This window comes from Rhododendron vialii, chromosome 13a, assembly GCF_030253575.1.
Source record: "Rhododendron vialii isolate Sample 1 chromosome 13a, ASM3025357v1".
NCBI classification, from domain to species: Eukaryota; Viridiplantae; Streptophyta; class Magnoliopsida; order Ericales; family Ericaceae; genus Rhododendron; species Rhododendron vialii.
Genome location: NC_080569.1, coordinates 7,806,457 through 7,829,997, shown reverse-complemented (window position 1 = coordinate 7,829,997; position 23,541 = coordinate 7,806,457). Strand labels below are relative to the sequence as shown.

Here is a 23,541-nt window from a genome sequence, read left to right as displayed (position 1 = left end):
AGCCTAAAGTTCGTTTTAATGCCCATTTACACATTCTAAGCTCCGTTTGATGCACACATCCCTAGTTCTATGGTACTCGTTCATTCTGTAAGAGTGTCCACAAGGTTCATTGGGCTCTCCACACTTCATTAAATAATCTAGTTTCAACTCCTTCAAATTAATGTCTTACACTCCCGCTCTCAATTCTTACATTATACTTTCGCACTCAATCCTTGCACTCTCAATTCTTAATTTTACAATCTACTGTATGAGATCCTTCTTGAAGTAATTCAGTTGGAGAATGATCCAAGTTGTTCAATAAGTCCACATCTTCTTGGATGGAACTCTTGGAATCCCTTCCAATGTATACTGGCTTCTTGTGCCTCTCTTATGCTTGAACAACTCTGGAAATCACTTCGTACGGACTTCTTGTGCCTCTCTTATTCTTTAACAATCCTTATAATGTTTAAAGGATTGCCTTTTTTACTCTCTTGCCAATTCAGACTAGAAAAGCTTAGTAAAACACAAATCAAGAATATTTGCTGCATCAGATGCACTTCAGGCACAATTCGAATGCGCCTCAAGCGAATCCACATTTTCTCTATCCTTGTAATGTGCCCCGGGCGCATCTTATTTTCTCTCATGATTTCCTATATAAACAGTTTGGATTTAAATTTTCAGATTTCAAAATGAAACCTATTTCGAGGGAACAGAGCCTGCTGTGCTCCAAAGCCAGCAGTAGGGGCCCCACGTCCAATATTGCAGTTCCAAACGCCTCCGTCTAACTTAATAATTCCAATAAGCTAGGAGGAGTAGTAGAAAACAACGTACGTACGTACCATAAAAATATATTCATTGAGGAAGAAAATTAAGTAAACGCATAGTACAATACAACAGATTCCTAGATTAAAAAAAAAAGAAAAGAAAAGAAAACACGTGGAGAAGGAATTTCACAATCCACACAACACACTTCAAACCTTACAAGTGTGTGTGTGTGAGAGAGAGAGAGAGTGAGAGAGAGAGAGTTTTTCTTTGAAAGGCAGAGAGAAAGAGAGTTTCAATTGAAAAAAGTTGGCCAGTTTGTGGCTGGGAGTTTTAGTACAAAAGCGTGACTGATGAACACGATTACAAATATGTTTGCGGCCATGAGTAATTCGATACGGCCAAGTCTAATTCAACGTGGCCAAGTGTACCTCGACGCGGCCATGAAGCATGTATAAAACACGAGAATGTAATTTGATGCGGCAAAGTGTAATTCGACGCGTCCCCAAGTAATTCGAAGTGACCAAGTGTAATTCAACGTGGCCAAAAAGCATGTAAAACACAAGAGAATTTAATTCGACGCGTCCATGAGTAATTCAAAGCGGCCAAGAAGCATTTAAAACACAAAAGAATGTAATTCGATGCGGCCAAGTGTGATTAGAAGCGGTCACGAGTAATTGAAAGTGGCCAAGTGTAATTCAGTGCGGCCAAGAAGCATGTAAAACACAAGAGAACGTAATTCAACGCGGCCAAGTGTAATTAAAAATGGTCACGAGTAATTCAAAGCGGCCAAGTGTAATTAAACGAGGCTAAGAAGCATGTAAAATACAAGAGAATTATGCGCAGTAATCACGCTTTCAATAACGTGCGGCCACGAGTAATTAGATGCGGCCAAGAGTTATTGTTTGCGGCCAAGTGTAATTCTGAATGGCCAAGAAGCATGTAAAACGCAATAGAATCGTGCGTAGTAATCACGCTTTTAATAATTTGCGGTAGGGGTGTGCACAGGTCGAGCGGGGCAGGTTTGACCCCAAACCTGACCCGACATGTCGGGTAACAAATATTTTAGGCCCATAATCGAAACCGAATAGGGGTAAGAACCGTCCGCGAACCCGATTCGTCGGGTCAAGTCGGGTCCGACCAAAAATTGAATTGATCTTTATGGATTGGTCGGGTCGGGTAAGAAACACACAAACCCGAACCTCGAACCAAAATCTGATTTTTAACAGAAATTGAACCCGCACCCGTCCGAACCGCATGTTCGACCCCGCCCGAGACCGTTCAGGTTGGGTCGGGTTGGGTCCGCGGGTTGACAGGTTTTTAGCGCATGCCAAATTTGCGGCCATAAGGAATTGTTTGCAGCCAAGTGTACTTCTTTTAAGTTCTTCTTCTTCTTCCCTAGATGACCAAAACCAAGAAGAATCAACGCAACGGAGAAAGATTATTGCAGCAGCAGAAAATTTTGCAGGAAGAAAATTGTCGTTCAATTCTGAGCAAAACCCAACTTCTTCTTTCTAAATCATACGACGTAAGTTCTTCTTCTTTATTGCACTTAACATTATTATTATTATTATGTATCTCATCGATTAAAGTTCTCTTCTTCCCTTGTTTTTAATTCATTTGGACAATGCAAGAAAACAAGACAAGTTTGAATTTTTCTGTTTGCATACGGGTACCAGCAAGGACAGAATCAAGATTTCGTAAACGTGGGAGCCGAAATAGGAACAACAAGAAAGATGCCACCGTCTAGTTCGTGGGCAAATATGTAGCAGGCCGAGTCAAAGGCTCGGTCAATACCGAGCGTAGATCCGAACCCTTGGTAATTCGCCTAAGTTTAAGCCGTTACCAAATTCTGGTTCGGCGAACCAACGGCCTCACGATAGGGGTTCCATCAACCTCAATTCAATTAATTGGCTCGGCTTTGACGGTCGGGCTTCACGTCCAGCCTTGAGCGGACGTGGGGGCCAAAGTTCCAGCCCACCCATACGGAAAAAGCAACCGTGGCCATGATGACAACCGTGACGTTATCCGAACGGTTATCGAGATAACGATGGGAGCACTTGAAGATGCTAGCTCATCCTGTAAACGGTTACAAAGCCCTATTGTGACGCGAGGGTGAAATCTTGGAGGCCAAGCTAGGAGTTCTCTATATATACCCCACTATGCCTTCTTGGAAGAGGTATGTTCTACAGAACCCTAAAATCTCAGCTCTTGGTCTCTCCTCTTCCCTCTGCAAGCATACTGACTCTTGCACCGGAGGGCCATTCCGGAGAGCCCCAAGTGTGGTCTGTAGTCGTGCCTCGTTTTGCAGGGCCAGGAGAAGATCAAGGATGAATCTCGAATCCCAGATCCAAAGGAGCGAATTGTCTTGATCTGAGCCCCACAAAATATCTGACACCGTAAGTCTATTTTCAATGAAATCTTCATGGATCGAACACTTGGAAACCATTCGCACTGGCTTCTTGTCCGTCTCTTTTGCTTGAAAAATCCTTACACTAATTAATGTTTAAAGGCTGGCCTTTTATAGTCTCAAGCCAACCAGGACTAAAACGAAGCAGTCAAAAAAATTTTGCGTCACATGCGCCTCGGGCGTATTTGAATTGCGCCAAGGGCTTGCATCTTGATTAATTTTGACTCAGCGGAATTCACAAAGAGATTAGTTAGCGTACTAATCCAAACGAGATAAACAACTCGTCGCAACGAGCAAATCTTGCGCACAAGAAAGAAAGAGAAAATCTCTGCAATATTATTAATCAAAAGCTACATAAACTCTAGGTTACAAACCCTTAAATAGGCTGAAACACTAGAAACCCTAAAAATAAACTTGGAAAATAAAAAGTGCCATAATTTGGGGCTTTTCCAAAAACTGAAAACGGGAAAGAAAAACAAGACTTTCCCAAAAAGAATCAACTTAAAAGGAAATACGGTCTAAGAGTTATTAATGAAACAAATCTTTCCTAAAACGGCAAAATAACGCAATTGAAGGCCTAAACGAAGGAATTAGGCCGAAAAGCACCATCGATCATAAACTTAAGGTTATGAGTATTGACCGGAGCGCGAAATTAAGTCAGCCCACCAAGTTTGGGCCTATTCCGAGATCGTCCGAATTTAGCCAATTTGGGTAATCTGAAATTAAACACCGTTTGGACTTTCGGGGCTTGGCTCGGTCCAGCTGATCATGGAATTGGGCCTCCACGTGTTCTACATCAAATTTGCACTCTTTTCGCAAGGCACATTTAAGTTACGGCTTGGCTGGGCGCACCCAGAATTTCTTTCTTTTGGTAATGTGTCTCAGGCGCAATTGAATTGTTCCCTGGGCACATCCTATTTTTTCCCATTCTGTAATGCGCCTTGGGAGCATTCAATACATTTTTCTTTTCCGATGTAATTAACTTTTGAAATAGACATTCAGTTTTTCATAAAACAGCCAAGAGTCATACCAATGCACCAACATTTCACATAGAAATCCATCATTCTGATTCAAAACAAATTTATAGTTGTTGCCAAACAATGTATCGTTCAGATTGATGCTTCCAAAAAAAAATACCAACAGCAAGCAAGAATATCGCTTGGTTCAATGTGGGGAAAGTGCAACTATATGCTCAACTCCCATTTGTGGTTGGATCCCTCCATCTTTTAGTACTTTAAAAACACTATTTATTGATATATAATGGGTCTTGATCCAATTTAAAATGAGAAACATACACGCGTTTTGCCGGAACGAATCATATTTTGATCCATTGAGGGTAAAATAGTCACTTCATTAGAAATACAAATGATTTTTTTTATCGAAACTACTTGGGTTGGAAAGTAAATTGGACAAGCTTTCTAACAGTTCAAATCACCAGAAAATTGGAGTTCAGGAGTGTCCGGGGCAAGTCTGCAAAGTTTAACATGTTACGCAGCATCCTTTGCGCCCAGGCACATTACAATGCTCCCCGGGCACATTTGCAAACAAGTCCAACTTTGCGAACTTGCCCCAGACACTCCCAAACTCTAATTTCCTCATGGATTGAACCGTTGGAAGGCTTGTCCAATCTAATTTCTTACCAAATTGGTTCCAATGAAAAATAATTTTTACATCAAAATACATGACCATTTTACCCTCAATTGGTCGAAAAACAAATTCTTTCAATAATACACTCGTATCATTTTTATTTTAAATTGGATTAAGACCAATTATATAATGATAAATAAGGTTTTAACTGTATAAAAAGTTGATGGAAACGACCAATTAAAATAATGAAATTTTATTTATGAAAAGTCGATTGAAGGGAGACCAATTCAAAGATCATTGGAGCGACAAAGGCTAAAGTTCGTTTTCATGCCCATTTACACATTATAAGTTCCATTTGACGCACACATTCCTAGTTCTATGGTACTCATTCATTGGACTCTCCACACTTCATTAAATAATAAAAAACTGTTTCATCATCAGGATTTACCCAATGTGAGATCTGTGGTGAGGTGAGAGATAACCAGAGGGAGTCGAGCTCAAAGGAGTGCTCCTCTGGAGAGCCTTTTTTTTTTTTTTTTTTGTAATGTAATTGCGTATGATCCAATAATAGTTCAGTTTTCTCTCAATTCATGTGTGAGTGTTTGGTTCTGATCCTCGACACGCTACACAAGTCCACTCAATGAGCTTTAGTACAAGTTTGTTTTGGTAAGTTGCCTTTCATTGAGAAAAAAACAAACTAAAAAACATGGACCAAGGCGATATTGGATACCCTTGAGAGTCCAACACAAAAACCTGCCATGTACTAGACACGGTCCAAACCAAAATAGAAAGAAGAGAGAAGTTACGGGGCTAAAAAGCAGAACAAAGAGAATTCCAGGGGTAGCAAAGACTTCCTGAAGCTAGAACCAACTCAATCACATTCTAAGCTATACAGAGCTATGTATTGGACTCATTATTAGGCAATTTCGGGGGGGGGGGGGGGTGGCGGCGAAGGGGTGGTGTTCATTTTATCCCAAGCAATCTGATACTCAATTGATTCAGCAGTTACAATGTAATTGGTGAACACAAGAACAAACTAGGTGCTTAGAGTCTTCAAACAACCGAGTTGAACTGATGGCACAAACCAAGCCGAATATGTGCAAAAGCAGGAAAACCAAGTTTGTTACTTTGGGGTTTGTTTCCGACATCAACCAAGCAGAAAAATGAGGAGAGAAAACTTAATTATAAAATAGGTAGCCCAAGAGAAGAGAAGACATACCTTTCTCGGCCTTATGGCAAAGATCAAGTGTAGTATCTATTTTTATTAGTTTAATATTTGATATAAGGCCATCGGTTCACTCTTTATTAAATTAATAATTTTTTGAGGGGAGGGCCTACTACAGAAGCTTGCTACTGGGGTCTCTAATGTGTTGCGTTGGTGTTGCACTATTGCCTTGGCTTGGTGCACCCCAACCAAACCAAGTTCAAAGGTTTCTGCTTCTTCGGGTCTAGAACCAAATTAGTTGGCATGACATATGCAGATCTGTATAATTGAGAAGTACTTGTATTTTCTCGACTGTTTAATGATAGGATTAGTCTCTTTCCCTATTAAGCGGATCATCAATCAGCTGATCTAGTTTTAACTCCTTCAAATTAATGTCTTATGCTCCCGCTCTTAATTCTTACACTGTACTTGCTCACTCAATCCTCGCACTCTCAGTTCGTAATTTTACAATCTACTATATGAGATCCTTGGTGAAGTAATTCGGTTGGAGATCGATTCCAAGTTGTTCAATAAGTCCACATCTTCATGGATTGAACTCTTGGAAACCCTTCCTATACTGGCTTCTTCGGACTCTCTTATGCTCGAACAACCCTTGGAGTCACTTCGTACGGGCTTCTTGTGCCTCTCATATGCTTTAAAAATTGTTATCATGTTTGAAAGATTGCCTTTTTTTAGTCTCCATCCAATTTGGACTAGAAAAACTCAATTAAAAAAACAAATTAAAAATATTTGCTGCATTTAAGTTGCGGCCAGGCGCATTCACATTTTCTATCCTTTTGTAATGTGCCTTAGGCGCAATTGAATCGTGCCCCGGGCGCATTCTATTTTCTCTTATTCTATAGGGCGCTCAAGAGAATTTCAACTGCATGTTGGGAGCATTCAATTTTTTTCTATTGATGTAATTTCATTCCTACATATACCATTCAGTGGCTCATAGATTTCAAGAATTTGAAGGTGCGATTGATTTCCAGAAACAAAGCCATGGATTGATCATTAGGCTTCAAGGCAGCTCCACCTCGGCTACTCTCCGTACTTCTTCAACTCTATCCCACCTTCCAACAACATCCTCCTTGAGCTTCCCATTCCAAATCTCCATTTCATGGCATAAACGACTCTACAGCCCTCACCTAGATGGCCAGAGTGGCTACATGCAGATAATAAGCTCAAGAAGGTCATACTGTTTGGCTCCATTCCTTCTTCCGCCATTTGATGACAAAATTGCAGGGCTTCAAAATCTAGCCCATGGTCATATTATATCAGCTCTCCATCAATAAGACCTGATATAATTGTACTCCAAGTAATGCTATTCTCCATGTCCCCTAACTTTGTATAAAAATGCAACAATGAAGTTTGGAAAACACTGTGATGAAGTCCATTTTCAATAGCCAAATCAGACATTTTGCCTTGAAAAAGATTAACATTTTTCTCGTTAATTTGATAATGGAGTTCAATGGAACAGATTAAACTTCCATATCTCTTCACATAAAAAAAAGAAAAGAAAAGAAAACACGTGGAGATGGAATTTCACAATCCACACAACACACTTCAAACCTTAAAGTGTGTGTGTGTGTGTGTGAGAGAGAGAGAGAGAGAGAGAGTGAGCGTGTGTTTCAATTGAAAAAAGTTGGCCAGTTTGTGGCGGGGAGTTTTAGTACAAAGAGTGACTGATGAACACGATTACAAAAATGTTTGCGGCCACGAGTAATTCGAACACAGCCAAGTCTAATATAACGTGGCCAAGAAGTACGTATAAAACACAAGAGAATGTAATTTGATGAGGCCATGTGTAATTCGACGCGTCCACAAGTAGTTCGAAGCGACCAACGATAATTCAATGTGGCCAAAAAGCATGTAAAACACAAGAGAACGTAATTCGACGTGGCCAAGTGTAATTCGACGTGTCCACAAGTAATTCAAAGTAGCCAAATGTAATTTAACGCGGCCAAGAAGCAAGTAAAACACAAGAAAATGTAATTCAATGCGGCAAGTGTAATTAGAAACGGTCAATAGTAATTAGAAGTGGCCAAGTGTAATTCAACGCGGCCAAGAAGCATGTAAAATGCAAGAGAATGTAATTCGACATGGCCAAGTGTAATTGAAAACGGCCACAAGTAATTCTAAGCGGCCAAGTGTAATTAAACACGGCTAAGAAGCATGTAAAGTACAAGAGAATCATGCGTAGTAATCACACTTTCAATAACGTGCGGCCACGAGTAATTAGACGCGGCCAAGAATAATTGTTTGCGGCAAAGCGTAATTCTCTCCGCCCAAGAGCATGTAAAACACAATAGAATCATGCGTAGTAATCACATTTTCAATAATTTTCAGCCAAAAGAAATTGTTTGCGGCTAAGTGTAATTCTTTCATCTTCTTCTTCTTCCCCAGATGACCAAAACCAAAAAGAATCAACGCAACGGAGAAAGATTATTGCAGCAACAGAAAATTTTGCAGGAAGAAAATTGTCGTTCAGTTCTGGGCAAAACCCAACTTCTTCTTTCAAATTCACACGACGTTCAGTTCTGGGCAAAACCCAACTTCTTCTTTCAAATTCACACGACGTAAGTTCTTCTTTATTGCATTTAACATTATTACAAATATTATATATCTCATCAATTAAAGTTCTCTTCTTCCCATGTTTTTAATTCATTTGGACAATGCAAGAAAACAAGAAAAGTTTGAATCTTTCTGTTTGCTTACGGGTAACAGCAAGGACAAAATCAAGATTTCGTAAACGCGGGAGCATTCAGTATGTTTTTCTTTTTTGATGTACTCAAATGAACTACTGAATTAGCCATTCAGTTTTTCATAAAACAGGCCAAGAAGCATACCATTGCAACAACATTTCACATAGAAATCCATCATTCTGATTTAAAACACATTTATAGTTGTTGCCAAACAATGTATCGTTCAGATTGATGCTTCCAAAAAACATACCAATCACAAGCAAGAATATCACTCAGTGCAATGTGGGGAAAGAGAAACTAAATGTTCAACTCCCATTTATGGTTGGATCCTGCCATCTTTCAGTACTTTAAAAACACTATTTATTGATATATAATGGGTCTTGATCTAATTTAAAATGAGAAACATATATGCGTTTTGCCCGAACGAATCATATTTTGAGTCTTTGACCCATCGAGGGTAAAATGGTCACTTCATTAGATATAAAAATTATATTTTATCCAAACTACTTGGGCTAGAAAGTAAATTGGAAAAGCCTTCTAACGGTTCAAACCACGCTAGAATTGGTGTTCGGGAGTGTCCAGGGCAAGTCCGCAAAGTTCAACATGTTATGCAGCATTACAATGCGCCTCAGGCACACTCCTTTGCGCCCAGGCGCATTACAACTTTGCTGATTTTGAGATTCCAATATTGCGAACTTGCCCCAAACACTCCCGAACTCCAATTTGCTCGTGGATTGAACCATTAAAAGGCTTGTCCAATCTAATTTCCTACCAAATTGGTTCCAATGAAAAATAATTTTTACTTCAAAATACATGACCATTTTACCCTCAATTGGTCGAAAATATAAATTCTTTCAATAAAACGCTTGTATCGTTTTTATTTTAAATCGGATTAAGACCAATTATATATTGATAAATAAGGTTTTCACTGTATTAAAAGATGATGGAAATGACCAATTAAAATAATGAAATTTTATTTATGACAGTCGGTCGAAGGGAGACCGATTCAAAGATCATTGGAGCGATAATGGCTAAAGTTCGTTTTCACACCCATTTACACATTTTAAGTTTTGTTTGATGCAAACATCCCTTGTTCTATGGTACTTGTTCATTGGGCTCTCCACACTTCATTAAATAATAAAAAATCGTTTCATCATCAGGATTCACCCAAGGCGAGATTTGTGATGAGGGTGAGAAATAACCAGAGGGAGTTGAGCTCAAAGGAGTGCTCCCCTGGAGAGTCTTTTTTTTTTGTAATGTTATTGCGTATGATGCAATAATAGTTAAGTTTTCTCTCAATTCGTGTGTGAGTGTTTGGTTTTAATCCTTGACGCTTTACACGAGTCCACTCAATGAGCTTTAGTACAACTTTGTTTTGGTAAGTTGCTTTTCATGGAGAGAAAAACAAACTAAAAAACATGGACCAAGGGGATATTGGATACCCTTGAGTGTCCAACACACAAACCTGCCATGTATAAGACAAGGTCCAAACCGAAAAAGAAAGAAGAGAGGAATTACAGGGTTAAAAAGAAGAACAAAGGGAACTCCAGGGGTAGCAAAGACCTCCTGAAGCTAGAACCAACTCAATCACACTCTAAGCTATACAGAGCTGCGTATTGAACTCATTATCGGGCAATTTAGAGGGCTAATTTAGATATCTAAAGGGCTAATTTAGAGGGGTTTTTATTTTTATTTTATCCCTAGCAATCTGATACTCAATAGATTCAGCAATTACAATGTAATTGGTTGACACAAGGACTCACTAGGTTCTCAGAGGCTTCAAACGACCGAGTCGAACTGACAGCACAAACCAAACAGAATATGTGCAAAAGCAGCAAAACCTAGTTTGTTACTTTGGGGTTTGTTTCCCACATCAACTATGCAGACAAACGAGGAGAGAAAAATTGACTATAAAATAGGCAGCCCAAGAGAATAGAAGACATACCTTTCTTGGCCTTCAGGCTAAGATCAAGCATAGTATCTATTCTTATTAGTGTAATATCTGATATGTGGGCCATTTGCTCACTCCTTATTAAATTAATTTTTTGAGGGGGGAGGGCCCTACTATAGTAGCAAGCTAGTGGGGCCTCTCATGCGTCACCTTGGTGTTGCACTATTGCCTTGGCCTGGCGCACCCGCCCAAACCAAATTCAAAGGTTTCTGCTTCTTCGGGTCTAGAACCACATTAATTGGCTTGACATATGCATATGTGTGTAATTGAGAAGTAGTATTCTGTCAACTGTTCAACTGCAGGGCCTAAAGCCTCTTTTCCTAACAAATTGTTGGGAGATTTGGTGATAGGTGCACTATAGAGATTTCACAAGTCCACCTATCTATTTTGTACGTATGCCCACAAGTCCACTAACCTAAACCCTAGGGTACCCCTATGAAAGTGCCTAAAATCTTAAATTCTATGAAAGTGCCTAAACCACTAAAATCCTATTATTGGAGGAAAAAAAAAACACTCTAAAACCCTATTAAAGTGTCTAAATCCTAGGGTACCCTACCCTATAATAAGAAAGCACACTCTAAAATCCTATGAAAGTGCCTACACCCTAGGGTACCCTACCCCAGGGAGTGGACTGTGCAAACTTTATAAATTAGACCTGACACCTTACAAAACTAATAAGCCTTTTAGCTAGTTAACTGATTTTGTGAGAACTTTGTAAATTGGACTATTCACCTCGCAGTTTGTTAAAATAACTGTCAACTTCCACAATATACTGTCTTGAAATGTACCAAGAAATAGAGATATTGTCAACTTGCATTTTAATTGAATAGGCCTTTTCGCCTGTTAACTGATTTTCTTGTAACGAAAGCATAACAAACAAAGAATGCCGCCATTGATGAGAAATAATTTGATGATGAGTAATTTTACATTCCATATGAAATTCTCAGTGAAGGGATTTGATTGGATATCAATTTAAGTTGTTCAATGAAATTTTCATGGATGGAACTCTTGGAAACCCTTCGCATAAAAAAAAATTGCATCACATGCGCCTCGGGCATATTTGAATTGCGCCAAGGGTGTGCATCCTGATTAATTTGCACTCTTTCCATAAGGCACATTTAAGTAGCGCCCAGGCTGGGCGCACCCAAAATTTCTTCTTTTTTATAATATGTCTCAGGAGCAATTGATTGCTCCCTGGGCACATCCTATTTTTTCCATTTCCGTAATGCACCTCAGGGGCATTTGAATTGCGCCTTGGGAGCATTCGGTGTGTTTTTCTTGTTTGATGTACTCCAATGAACTACTGAAATAGAAATTCAGTTTTTCATAATCTTGGCTCACCAATGCACCAACATTTCACATAGAAATCCATCATTCTGATTAAAAAAACACATTTATAGTTATTGCCAAACAATGTATCTTTCAGATTGATGCTTCCAACCAATTGCAAGCAAGAATATCGCTTGGTTCAATGTGGGGAAAGAGAAACTATATGTTCAACTCCCATTTATGGTTGGATCCCGCCATCTTTTAGTACTTTAAAAACACTATTTATTGATATATAATGGGTCTTGATCCAATTTAAAATGAGAAACATATATGCGTTTTGTTGGAATGAATCATATTTTGACCCATCGAGGGTAAAATGGTCACTTCATTAGAAATAAAAATGATATTTTATCCAAACTTCATGGGCTAGAAAGTAAATTGGAAAAAATTTCTAACGGTTCAAACCACGTGAGAATTGGAGTTCGGGAGTGTCCGGGGCAAATCCGCAAAGTTCAACATGTTATGCAGCATTACAATGCGCCTCAGGCGCACACCTTTGCGCCCAGGCGCATCTGAACATTGCAAACAAGTCCAGCTTTGCGGACTTGCCTCGGACACTCCCAAACTCCAATTTGCTCGTGGATTGAACCATTAGAAGGCTTGTCCAATCTAATTTCCTACCAAATTAGTTCCAATGAAAAATAATTTTTACATCAAAATAAATGACCATTTTACCCTCAATTTGTCGAAAAATAAATTCTTTCAATAATACTCTCGTATCGTTTTTATTTTAAATCGGATTAAGACCAATTATATAATGATAAATAAGGTTTTAACTGTATAAAATGTTGATGGAAATGACCGATTAAAATAATAAAATTTTATTTATGAAAAGTCGGTCTAAGGGAGACCAATTCAAAGATCATTGGAGCGACAAAGGCTAAAGTTCGTTTTCATGCCCATTTACACATTTTAGGTTCCGTTTGACGCACACATCCCTAGTTCGATGGTACTCATTCATTGGTAAGTTTCTTCAGTGCAAGTTTGTTTTGTTAAGTTTCTTTTCATTGGGAAAAAAACAAACTAAACAACATGGACCAAGGGGATATTGGATACCCTTGAGAGTCCAACACAAAAACATGCTATGTACTAGACAAGGTCCAAACCAAAACAGAAAGAAGTGAGGAATTACAGGGCTAAAAACAAGAACAAAGTGAACTCCAAGGGTAGCAAAATCTTCCTGAAGCTAGATCAAACTCAATCACATTCTAAACTATACAGAGCTGCTTATTGAACTCATTATTGGGCAATTTGGAAGGCGAATTTAGAAATCTAAAGGGCTAATTTTGTGTGTGTGTGTGTTGGGTTTTTAATCCCAAGCAATCTGATACTCAATAGATTCATCAGTTACAATGTAATTGGTGGACACAAGGACTCACTAGGTGCTCAGAGGCTTTAAACAACCGAGTCGAACTGACGGCAAAAACCAAGCAGAATATGTGCCAAAGCAGCAAAACCCAGTTTGTTACTTTGGGGTTTGTTTCCCACATCAACTAAGCAGATAAACGAGCAGAGGAAACTTGACTAAAAATTAGGCAGCCCAAGAGAAGAGAAGACATACCTTTCTAGGCCTTTTGGCAAAGATCATGTGTAGTATCTATTCTTATTAGTTTAATATCTGATATGTGGGCCATTGGTTCACTATTTATTAAATTAATAATTTTTGGGGGGAGGGCCCAGTACAATAGATTGCTACTGGGGCCTTTAATGTGTTGCCTTGGTGTTGCACTACTGCCTTGGCTTGGCGCACCCGAACCAAACTAAGTTCAAATGTTTCTGGTACTTCGGGTCTAGAACCAAATTAGTTGGCTTGACATATGCAGATCTGTGTAATAGAGAAATACTAGTATTTTGTCGACTGTTTAATTATAGGGTTAGTCTCTTTCCCTATTAAGCGGATCATCAATCAGCTGATCTAGTTTTAACTCCTTCAAATTAATGTCTTACACTCACGCTCTCAATTCTTACACTGTACTTGCGCACTCAATCCACGCACTCTCAATTCTTAATTTTACAATCTACTATATGAGATCCTTGGTGAAGTAATTCGGTTGGAGATCGATCCAGGTTGTTCAATAATTCCACATCTTCATGGATGGAACTCTTGAAATCCCTTCCTATATATATTGGCTTTTTGTGCCTCTCTTATGCTTGAACAGCTCTTGGAATCACTTTGTACGAGCTTCTTGTGCCTCTCTTATGCCTTAATTAACAATCTTTATAATGGTTAAAGGATTGTCTTTTTTAGCCTCCTACAAATTCGGACTAGAAAAACTCAGTTAAAAAAAAATCAAGAATATTTGCTGCATCACATGTGCCTCCGGCACATTTAAGTTGCGCCCGGGCGTATTCACATTTTCTATCCTTTTGTAACATATGTGCCTCAAGCGCAATTGAATCGCACCCCAGGTGCATTCTATTTTCTCTCATTCTGTAGGGCGCCTCAAGCGAATTTCAACTGCATGTTGGGAGCATTCAATTTTTTTCTGTTGATGTAATTTCAATCCTACATATAACATCCAGTGGCTCATAGATTTCAAGAATTTGAAGGTGCGATTGATTTCCATAAACAAACCCATGGATTGATCATTAGGCTTCAACGCAGCTCCACCTTGGCTACTCTCCGTACTTCTTCAACTCTATCCCACCTTTCTGTAACAGCTTGAACTTTACCAAGTGTAGTAGCGAGCTAGCATTTTTAGGTTCCAAATATGAAAGCCATTTTGCTACATATTCCCATCATTTTTTGGTTCCCATGAACTCTACAGGCTGCCAATAGCGCTCCCAAAATCCTACCACAAGGAAAAGTCACTAGTTTCTGAATCATTCCAAATGCCCATTCCATGACCGGCCCAACAAATCCTCGTTGAGCTTCCCATTCGGAATCTCCATTTCATGGCATAAACGAGTCTACAAATGGCCAGAGTGGCTACAAGTAGATAATAAGCTCAAGAAGATCATACTATTCGGCTCCATTCCTTCTTCCGCCATTTGACGACAAAATTGCAGGGCTTCAAAACCTAGCCCATGGTCATATTATATCAGCTCTCCATCAATAAGACCTGATATAATAGCACTCCAAGTAATGTTGTTCTCCATGTCCCCAAACTTTGCATAAAAATCCAACAATGAAGTTTGGAAAACACTGTGATGAAGTCCATTTTTCAACAGCAAAATTAGAAATTTTGCCTTCAAAAAGATTAACATTCTTCCTAGAAGCTGAGATAGGCAAGGTCAATGTCCCATTGCTGGGCCTTACTTCACCTTGCAGTTTATTAAAACAATTGTCAACTTCCACAATATCCTGCCTTGAAATGTACCAAGAAATCAAGATATTGTCAACTTGTATTTTAATCGAATAGGCCTTTTAGCTCGTTAACTGATTTTCTTGTAACGAAAGCATAACCAACAAAGAATGCCGCCATTGATGCGAAATAATTTGACGATGACTAACTTTACATTCAATATGAAATTCTCGGTGAAGTGATTTGATTGCAGATCGATTTAAGTTGTTCAACGAAATCTTCACGGATGGAATTCTTGGAAACTCTTCACACTGGCTTCTTGTGCGTTTCTTTTGCTTGAAAAATCCTTACACTAATTAAAGTTTAAAGGTTGGCCTTTTAGAGTCTTTAGCCAACCAGTACTAAAACGAACCAATCAAAAAAAATTTGCATTGCATGCGCCTAGGGCGTATTTGAATTGCGCCAAGGGCATGCATCCTGATTAATTTGCACACATGTTGAAGGCACATTAAAGTCACACCCTGGCTGGGCACACCGAAAATTTCTTCTTTTTTGTAATGTCTCTCAGGCGCAATAGAATTACTCCCTGGCCACATACTATTTTTTCCCTTTCTGGAATGCGCCTCAAGCGCATATGAATTGCTCCATGGGAGTATTCAGTATGTTTTTCTATTTTGATGTAATGAACTACGTAAATACACATTCAGTTTTTCATAAAACAGCCAAGAGGCATACCAATGCACCAACATTTCACATAGAAATCCGTCATTCTGATTCAAAACACATTTATAGTTGTTGCCAAACAATGTATCATTCAGATTAATGCTTCCAAAAAAAATACCGAACTCAAGTAAGAATATCGCTTGGTTCAATGTGGCAAAAGAGAAACTATATGTTGAACTCCCAGGTTGGATCCTGCCATCTTTAAGTACTTTAAAAACACTATTTATTGATATATAATGGGCCATGATCCAATTTAAAATGAGAAACATACATGCGTTTTCCCGGAACGAATCATATTTTGATCCATCGAGGGTAAAATGGTCACTTCATTAGATATATCAATGATTTTTTTATCGAAACTACTTGGGCTAGAATGTAAATTGGACAAGCTTTCTAATGATTCAAACCACGCGAAAATTGGAGTTCTGGAGTGTCCGCGGCAAGTGTGCAAAGTTTAACATGTTATGCAGCATCCTTTGCGCCCAGGCACATTACAATGCGCCCCGAGCACATCCTCAACATTGCAAACAAGTCCAACTTTGCGGACTTGCCCCAGACACTCCCGAATTCTAATTTGCTCGTGGATTGAACCGTTAGAAGGCTTGTCCAATTAATTTCCTACCAAATTGGTTCCAATGAAAAATAATTTTTACATCAAAATACATGACCATTTTACCCTCAATTGGTTGAAAAACAAATTCTTTCAATAAAACACTTGTATCGTTTTTATTTTAAATCGGATAAAGACCAATTATATAATGATAAATAAGATTTTAAATGTATTAAAAGATGATGGAAATGACCAATTAAAATAATAAAATTTTATTTATGAAAAGTCAGTCAAAGGGAGACCGATTCAAAGATCATTGGAGCGACAAAGCCTAAAGTTCGTTTTAACGCCCATTTACACATTCTAAGTTCCGTTTGATGTACACATCCCTAGTTCTATGGTACTCGTTCATTCTGTAAGAGTGTCCGCAAGGTTCATTGGGCTCTCCACACTTCATTAAATAATCTAGTTTCAACTCCTTCAAATTAATGTCTTACACTCCCGCTCTCAATTCTTACACTATACTTTCGCACTCAATCCTTGCACTCTCAATTCTTAATTTTACAATCTACTGTATGAGATCCTTGTTGAAGTAATTCGGTTGGAGATTGATTCAGGTTGTTCAATAAGTCCACATCTTCATGGATGGAACTCTTGGAATCCCTTCCTTTATATATTGGCTTCTTGTGCCTCTCTTATGCTTTAATAATCCTTATAATGTTTAAAGGATTGCCTTTTTTACTCTCCTGCCAATTCAGACTAGAAAAGCTTAGTAAAACACAAATCAAGAATATTTGCTGCATCAGATGCACTTCAGGCACAATTCGAATGCGCCCCAGCGAATCCACATTTTCTCTATTCTTGTAATGTGCCCCAGGCGCATCTTATTTTCTCTCATGATTTCCTATATAAACAGTTTGGATTTAAATTTTCAGATTTCAAAATGAAACCTATTTCGAGGGAACAGAGCCTGCTGTGCTCCAAAGCCAGCAGTAGGGTCCCCATGTCCAATATTGGAGTTCCAAACGCCTCCGTCTAACCTAATAATTCCAATAAGCTAGGAGGAGTAGTAGAAAACAACGTACGTACCATAAAAATATATTCATTGAGGAAGAAAATTAAGTAAACGCATAGTACAATACATTCTCTCCTCGTTTATTTGATAATGGAGTTCAATCCAACAGATTCCTAGATTAAACTTCCATATCTTCACATAAAAAAAAGAAAAGAAAAGAAAACACATGGAGAAGGAATTTCACAATCCACACAACACACTTCAAACCTTACAAGTGTGTGTGTGCGCGTGAGAGAGAGAGAGAGAGAGAGAGAGAGAGAGAGTTTCAATTGAAAAAAGTTGGCCAGTTTGTGGCTGGGAGTTTTAGTACAAAAGCGTGACTGATGAACACGATTACAAATATGTCTGCGGCCATGAGTAATTCTCGACGCGGCCATGAAGCATGTATAAAACACAAGAGAATGTAATTTGATGCGGCCAAGTGTAATTTGACGCGTCCCTAAGTAATTCGAAGCGACCAAGTGTAATTCAACGTGGCCAAAAAGCATGTAAAACACGAGAAATTAATTCGACGCAGTCAAGTGTAATTCGACGCGTCCACATGTAATTCAAAGCGGCCAAGAAGCATTTAAAACACAAGAGAATGTAATTCGACGCGGCTAAGTGTGATTAGAAGCGGTCACGAGTAATTCAAAGTGGCCAAGTGTAATTCAATGTGGCCAAGAAGCATGTAAAACACAAGAGAATGTAATTCAACGCGGCCAAGTGTAATTAAAAATGGCCATGAGTAATTCAAAGTGGCCAAGTGTAATTAAACGAGGCTAAGAAGCATGTAAAATACAAGAGAATCATGCGTAGTAATCACGCTTTCAATAACGTGCGGCCACGAGTAATTAGATGGCGCCAAGAGTTATTGTTTGCGGCCAAGTGTAATTCTGAACGGCCAAGAAGCATGTAAAACACAATAGAATCGTGCGTAGTAATCACGCTTTCAATAATTTGCAGTAGGGGTGTGCACGGGTCAAGCGGGTTGGGTTTGACCCCGAACCCAACCCGACATGTTGGGTAACAAATATTTTAGGCCCGTAATCCGAACTGAATAGGGGTAAGAACCGTCCGCGAACCCGATTCGTCGGGTCGGGTCGGGTCGGGTAAGAAACACACCAACCCAAACCTCGAACCGAAATCTGATTTTTAACAGAAATTGAACCCGCACCCGTCCGAACCACATGTTCGACCCCGCCCGAGACCCTTCGGGTTGGGTCCGTGCATTGACGGGTTTTAGCACTCGCCTAATTTGCGGCCATAAGGAATTGTTTGCAGACAAGTGTACTTCTTTTATGTTCTTTTTCTTCTTCCCTAGATGACCAAAACCAGAAAGAATCAACACAAGGGAGAAAGATTATTGCAATAGCAGAAAATTTTGCAGGAAGAAAATTGTCGTTCAGTTCTGGGCAAAACCCAACTTCTTCTTTCTAAATCATACGACGTAAGTTCTTCTTCTTTATTGCACTTAACATCATTATTATTATATATCTCATCGATTAAAGTTCTCTTCTTCCCTTGTTTTTAATTCATTTGGACAATGCAAGAAAACAAGACATGTTTGAATCTTTCTGTTTGCATACGGGTACCAGCAAGGACAGAATCAAGATTTCGTAAACGTGGGAGCCAAAATAGGAACAACAAGAAAGATGCCACCGTCTAGTTCATGGGAAAATATGTAGCAGGCCGAGTCAAAGGCTCGGTCAATACCGAGCGTAGATCCGAACCCTTGGTAATTCGCCTAAGTTTAAGCCGTTACCAAATTCTGGTTTGGCGAACCAACGGCCTCACGACAGGGGTTCCATCAACCTCAATTCAATTAATCGGCTCAGCTTCGACGGTCGGGCATCACATCCCGCCTTGAGCGGACGTGGGGGCCAAAGTTCCAGCCCACCCATACGGGGAAAAAGCAATTGTTGCCATGATGACGACCGTTACGTCATCCGAACGGTTATTAAGATAACGATGGGATCACGTGAAGATGCCAGCTCATCTTGTAAATGGTTACAAAACTCTATTGTGACGCGAGGGTGACGTCAGCTGACGCATGTTGAGCGTAGGTGCAATCTTGGAAGCAAAGCTAGGAGTTCTCTATATATACCCCACTATGCCTTCTTGGAAGAGGTATGTTCTACACAACCCTAAAATCTCAGCTCTTGGTCTCTCCTCTTCCCTCTGCAAGCATACTGACTCTTGCACCGGAGGGCTATTCCGGAGAGCCCCTGGTGTGGTCTGTAGTAGTGCCACATTTTGCAGGGCTAGGAGAAGATCAAGGATGAATCTCGAATCCCAGATCCAAAAGAGCAAAATGTCTTGATCAGAGCCCCACAAAATATTTAACACCGTAAGTCTATTTTCAATGAAATCTTCATGGATGGAACTCTTGTGAAATTATGCGGAAGCGTTCAACTCCTAGAGGGGGGTGAATAGGAGTTTTAATAAAAATATACCAATTTTCAAATTTAACAGTCTTGATTAATCCAAACCAAAAAATAAAGTACTGCAGTAGAACAAAAATTATAACAAGAGACGCACGCTTACGTGGAAAAACTTAGGGTCCTAAATAACCCTAAGCCAAAACCACGGCCTAATATTACTGCTTTATTCTATTAATCGAAAAGAAGTACAGATTGCGAAATAACAAAAACCTTACCCAAGCAAGCTTTTACCTATTCTCGCCAATCTCCGATGCTCCCAGAGCTTCTTCAAGATCCAATAGATGCACCACGGACTTCACGCCCGATCTCCGGATTCAACCGGCTCCGAATCAATCTCCCAAAGATTCGGCCACAGCAGGAAATGGCACAAAGAACCACCAACAGTGAATGAATGATATGATGAGAAGCGTGATCTAGAATAGCCAAAAAGTGTTCGAAGATTCAAGAACAAATAAAAAATTGGGGCTGCCAGGAAAACAGTCAATATCGCCTCTCTGTATATTTTTCCGCGCTGGTTCCTTTTATGACCTAATAGGTCCACATATATAGAGGCAGATGCAAGATGCAAAAACGAAGGAAAAAAAAAAAAACGTCGGCTGGAAAAAAATAATCTCCGTTTTCAGTCCCTTTTAAATCCATAGCTTCCTAACCTATTTTATATTCTCTGAAAAGAAAATCGTTTAAAGATCTCTACATATGGAAGCCTCCAATTTTGTTTTAAATATTTTAAAAGGAAATCTTTAAATGACATATATGTATGTATATATAAAAACGAATTTGTCGGAGATCTAATTTTGGTAACAAAATCATCATATGCATGACGTGCTGTGTAATGCTTTTACGTACCTCTCATGCAATTTGATCAATTTCGTAGCGGTCAATTTGGCGCAGAAAATGGGAGGAGAATCAAGCATGCAACTACCCCTTACGAACCTACCCATTACAATCAAACGGAGTCGATACAACAAAGACACCAATGGAGGTTTTGAACAACCCCGAAAAGTGCCAAAATATCTAACATCTTGGAAACGCTTCGCACTGGCTTCTTGTGCGTCTCTTTTGCTTGAAAAACCTTAATCTAATTAATGTTTAAAGGCTGGCCTTATATAGTCTCAAGCTAACCAGGACTAAAACGAAGCAGTCAAAAAAAATTTGCATCACATGCGCCTCGGGCGTATTTGAATTGCGCCAAGGGCTTGCATCTTGATTAATTTGCACTCTTTTCGCAAGGCACATTTAAGTCGCGGTTCAGCTGGGCGCACCCAGAATTTCTTCTTTTTTGTAAAGTATCTCAGGCGCAATTGAATTGCTCCTGGGCACATCCTATTTTTTCCCATTCTGTAATGCGCCTCGGGCGCATATGAATTGCGCCTTGGGAGCATTCAATACGTTTTTCTTTTTTGATGTAATTAACTACTGAAATAGCCATTCAATTTTTCATAAAATAGCCAAGAGGCATACCAATGCACCAACATTTCATATAGAAATCCATCATTCTGATTAAAAAAACACATTTATAGTTATTGCCAAACAATGTATCATTCAGATTGATGCTTCCAAAAAAAATACCAATCGCAAGCAAGAATATCACTTGGTTCAGCGTGGGGAAAGATAAATTATATGTTCAACTCCCATTTATGTGGTTGGATCCCGCCATCTTTTAGTACTTTAAAAATACTATTTATTGATATATAATGGGTCAAGATCCAATTTAAAATGAGAAACATACACACGTTTTGCCAGAACGAATCATATTTTTACCCATCGAGGGTAAAATGGTCATTTCCTTAGATATACAAATGATTTTTTGTCCAAACCACTTGGGCTGGAAGTAAATTGGACAAGCTTTGTAACGGTTCAAACCACGCGAAAATTGGAGTTTGGGAGTGTCCGGGGCAAGTCCGCAAAGTTTAACATGTTGTTGAGCATCCTTTGCGCCCAGGCGCATTACAATGCTCCCCGGGCGCATCTTGAACATTGCAAACATGTCCAATTTGCGAACTTGCCCCAGACACTCTCGAACTCCAATTTTCTTGTGGATTGATCCGTTAGAAGGCTTGTCCAATCTAATTTCCTACCAAATTGGTTACAATGAAAAATAATTTTTACATCAAAATACATGACCATTTTACCCTCAATTGATCGAAACAAAAATTCTTTCAATAATACACTCGTATCGTTTTTATTTTAAATCGGATTAAGACCAATTATATAATGATAAATAAGGTTTTAACTGTATAAAAAGTTGATGGAAACGACCAATTAAAATAATGAAATTTTATTTATGAAAAGTCGGTCGAAGGGAGACCAATTCAAAAATCGTTAGAGCGACAAAGGCTAAAGTTCGTTTTCACGCCCATTTACACATTCTAAGTTAACTTGTTTCATCATTAGGATTCACCCAAGGTGAGATTTGTGGTGAGGTGAGAGATAACCAGAGGGAGTCGAGCTCAAAGGAGTGCTCCTCTGGAGCGTCTTTTTTTTTTTGTAATGTTGTTGCATATGATCCAATAATAGTTAAGTTTTCTCTCAATTCGTGTGTCAGTGTTTGGTTCTGATCCTCAAAGCGCAACATGAGTCCACTCAATTAGCTTTAGTACAAGTTTGTTTTGGTAAGTTACTTTTCATTGAGAAAAAAATAAACTAAAAAACATGGACCAAGGCATTATTGGATACCCTTGAGAGTCCAACACACAAACCTGCCATGTACTTGACAAGGTCCAAACCAAAACAGAAAGAAGAGAGAAGTTACAAGGCTAAAAAGCAGAACAAAGGGAACTCCAGGGGTAGCAAAGACTTCATGAAGCTAGAACCAACTAAATCTCATTCTAAGCTATACAAAGCTACGTATTGAACTCATTATTAGGCAATTTGGTGTGTGTGTGTGTGGTGGGGGGGGGGGGGGTTGTGTGGTGGTGGTTGTTGTTCATTTTATCCCAACCAATCTGATACTCAATTGATTCAGTAGTTACAATGTAATTGGTGGACACAAGGACAAACTAGGTGCTCAAAGGCTTCAAACAACCGAGTAGAACTGACGGCACAAACCAAGCAGAATATCTGCAAAAGCAGCAAAACCAAGTTTGTTACTTTGGGGTTTGTTTCCAACATCAACTAAGCAAAAAAATGAGGATAGAAAACTTGACTATAAAATAGGTAGCCCAAGAGAAGAGAAGACATCCCTTTCTCAGCCTTATGGCAAAGATCAAGTGCAGTATTTGTTCTTATTAGTTAAATATCTGATATAAGGCCATCGGTTCACTCTTTATTAAATTAATAATTTTTTGAGGGGAGGGCCTACTACAGTAGCTTGCTATTGGGGCCTCAAATGTGTTGCCTTGTTGTTGCACTATTGTCTTGGCTTGGCGCACCCCAACCAAACCAAGTTCAAACATTTCTGCTACTTCGGGTCTAGAACCAAATTAGTTGGCATGACATATGCAGATCTGTATAATTGAGAAGTACTTGTATTTTCTCGACTGTTTAATTATAGGATTAGTCTTTTTCCCTATTAAGTGGATCATCAATCACCTGATCCAGTTTTTACTCCTTCAAATTAATGTCTTATGCTCCTGCTCTCAATTCTTACACTATACTT

At 39.1% G+C, this 23,541-nt stretch overlaps 4 non-coding genes across 4 annotated transcripts; all 4 read left to right on the top strand.

The window, feature by feature from the left end:
• The first annotated feature begins 5,953 nt into the window (after positions 1–5,953).
• LOC131315424 (U2 spliceosomal RNA) lies at positions 5,954–6,151 on the top strand. The gene has a single exon (XR_009196753.1). It is a non-coding gene; the product is annotated as a U2 spliceosomal RNA (small nuclear RNA).
• A 4,437-nt stretch (positions 6,152–10,588) lies between these two features.
• Positions 10,589–10,787, top strand: LOC131315460 (U2 spliceosomal RNA). Its single transcript, XR_009196788.1, has one exon. It is a non-coding gene; the product is annotated as a U2 spliceosomal RNA (small nuclear RNA).
• Positions 10,788–13,484: 2,697 nt separating this feature from the next.
• LOC131315406 (U2 spliceosomal RNA) lies at positions 13,485–13,682 on the top strand. Its single transcript, XR_009196738.1, has one exon. It is a non-coding gene; the product is annotated as a U2 spliceosomal RNA (small nuclear RNA).
• A 9,439-nt stretch (positions 13,683–23,121) lies between these two features.
• On the top strand, positions 23,122–23,319 carry LOC131315423 (U2 spliceosomal RNA). Its single transcript, XR_009196752.1, has one exon. It is a non-coding gene; the product is annotated as a U2 spliceosomal RNA (small nuclear RNA).
• The last annotated feature ends 222 nt before the right edge of the window (positions 23,320–23,541 follow it).